Consider the following 3,085-nt stretch of genomic DNA (forward strand, 5'->3'; position numbering starts at 1 on the left):
TCCATGCTGACTTAAAGGCAACCAGCAAAACAGCACCTACAAGTAATTCTGAACCAAGGATGGATATTCAGAGAGGAAAATGCTCATTTGACTCACCTTGGGCAATCATTCCTTTTGAATATGTCATTAACCCACCTAGAGCTAATGCCTTTCCCCCTGTTGACCCTCTGAGGGTCAGCTTGGTTCTCTCCTGGGAAGAATCTTTCAATAGGACCAGGGTTTAACAGAAAACCTTTCAGTAGCCCTCATGTGCCCAGGTAACAGTAAGAGGAGAAAAATTATTGCTATAATTTCACAATGAGGCAACAGCTACCTCCTGAATCACCCTCAGCAAGAATACCTTTCAGCAACTCACAGAGGATCAATATCCATTCTCCACCATCCCCTGGGGGTTGGTTAGAATAATTACCAGGAGAAAATCCTAAAATATCTTTAGACCACACCAACCACTCCATCACATCCAGGGAAATCCTGTTCCACAATACAAATAAAAAGTTAAAAGCCACCAAAGGGAAGGGCAAGTCAGGTTCTTGTTAATAGATCCCTTGGGGTGCATTAGAGTGAACGAGCCTAAGTGATTGGTGTTTGTAAACACAGACATGTAAGCTTATTGCAGAAAAATTTGGTTGCAAAGGAAAGCCAATATGTATCTATTTCATCTATTATTATCTAGAGTAAAATAAAAACATGAAAGCATTGCAATATGAAAGAGCAACAACACCACCCAAAAACATGCACAAGGGAAAAGAAAGAGAGAGGAAGGACAAGAGGATGAAGATCTAGCCACCCACATGCCCCAAAACAAGACTTGGTTGCTTCACAGACTTGGTCAAAGTGGTGGTCACAAACTGGATCCTTTGGGTTGTGAATGAAGTTCTGAAGTGATGGGGAGAAATCCACAGGAAAATCTATGAAACACAACAAAATCTACAGGGTTTATTTCCACTCAGGCTTGGGTGCAAATCCCTAGGTACCTCCCCTGGGTTGGGGACTTTTTGGGAGTCCCTGACACCTTCTAAGACAGCACAGCTGCCCATCACACCAGCACAGGTGAGTCGATTACGGCCCATTACGGCTGTTAACAGAGATGAACACTCTCAGACCATCATCAAAGTTCCAGTACTTCCTTGGGGTGGGGAGGAGAGGGAGCCCCACAACCCAGAGTTTTGTGCAAGGCAGGACAACCTAGCATGGCAAGAGGCACCTGCCTGACTCCACAGTAGGACCCTCTCCTATCTCACTCGTAGCCCATCCTTCAGCCTTGGTCTTTTCAGATCAGACGTTTAGTCATTGCACACCCAAAAGTTCACCTCCTCCACCTCAGCAAAGATTTCTGGTGTGTCCACAAATCGGGCAAAAGTTTTGAGTCTTTATCCCTTAACTGTTCAGATTCTCACAGTAACCTTATAAAGATATTTTTAGAAATCAAAGTCATGCTAACTTACCAGACTTCTTCAGTTACTTAAGAAAACTGCAGGCAGCCTCCTCCACTGGAGCCAACATAGCAGTGGTGATAGAGCAAGCCATGGGCATCTAGGTCCTAGCCTGCCTGTGAGCAGATGTAGACAAATGAAGCCAGACCTGGGAAATCTGCAGATCAGTTAGGGAATATAATAATGCCCCTCAACAGTGATGGAAAAACTGTTGTTATATTATCCACAATGTAAGCAGATTTTTATGTATGTTACATGTATATGTATGTATACACGTTTATGTAGGATATTTTGTACTACTTGCTTGAGTTTTTTTAGGTATATGAAAAAAAACCCACTTAGTTCTTTTTTTTATATTGCTACTAATTAATTGCATTTCCAGCCACATCGGAGATGAAGACGTTGTCTTGGTAAACTCTGAACAAAAAGCAGTGCCTACTTTGGGTAAGCTTTTCATTTAATTTTAGGGTGAATTACTCTCAAATTCTTTTCAAACATTGGACATTTTACTTATTTTTTTACAGATAACATCTTCAGCATAAGCTGCTTAACTGAGATACATGGGAAGTTTATGGCATTATCTACTTACTTTCTCTCAAATAAAATGGTATCTAACATTGCATTCATACATCCCTAGCATTCTATTAATTAGGTCTGTATTGTATTACTCTTTTCATTGCTGAGGGCTGATTCTTTTCCCATTTCCCATGTTGAAATCATTTTACTCCATGACCATTGGAGATGCTTTAGGAGTATTGCACAACTAAATATGAGAAATATAAAAAATCTGCCCTAAAATATTTAAATTTTAAAAAAAATCACACAATTGCTGTGAAATTGCCCGAGGACCATAAAACAATACTAAGAAAATAATAGATCAGATCATTAATATTCAAAGACATTGACACTTCCTGGTGTAACTTATATTGAAACTATATTTAAAATTGTCTCACCAAATCGAGTGGTACAGTTGTAATTTCCTTGTCAAAACCTGCAAAATCTGTAAAATGCTAACAAAAACTGCAGACTAAAAGGATATATTTCTGCACTGCGTAGATGGAATTCAGAGGACCTCTAACTTAAAAATCATAAAGTCTTTTAAATCTGTTTTTCTGATAAGTATTCTTAATATTTACCTAGAAACCATTGTTACATGAATTGGTCATGATATTAGTAAAATTCAACTAAAATTTATTTCACTCTAGCATTCTTCTTTAACTCAAAACTTGCATAATAAATATGAAAATATTTAGCTCAATCCATAATGAAATTAAAACCCAGTAGATTTATCATTGCTCTAACCACAAGTCTTGGTGATGAAAGACATGGGAGCTTATTTCTGTCTCATCACTTAAGTGCTCTCTAAATTGTCTGCCATCATTTGGTTGTGTTTGTCTTACACACTGTAAAGATTGAACCATACTTGACCTGGATAGATGTACTACATGGACAATCAAGTAATTGTGGTACCACCGATGCCCAGTGATATTAGAATTTCTGAACATTTATTTGGTATGTCTCTTGAATTTACACAAAGCACTCTATTAGGGTCCAGAACATGAGAGGTGAGCTGGGGAAAGTAGAGTGAGGACGCAGGCTAACAGCAACAGAAGGGGCAGCAGAACTGAACTGCTCTTCTGTGCCTTACATTG

This window comes from Chamaea fasciata, unplaced genomic scaffold (assembly GCF_029207755.1).
Source record: "Chamaea fasciata isolate MVZ Bird 193981 ecotype frontalis unplaced genomic scaffold, bChaFas1.0.hap1 SCAF_4, whole genome shotgun sequence".
Classification (NCBI taxonomy): domain Eukaryota; kingdom Metazoa; phylum Chordata; class Aves; order Passeriformes; family Sylviidae; genus Chamaea; species Chamaea fasciata.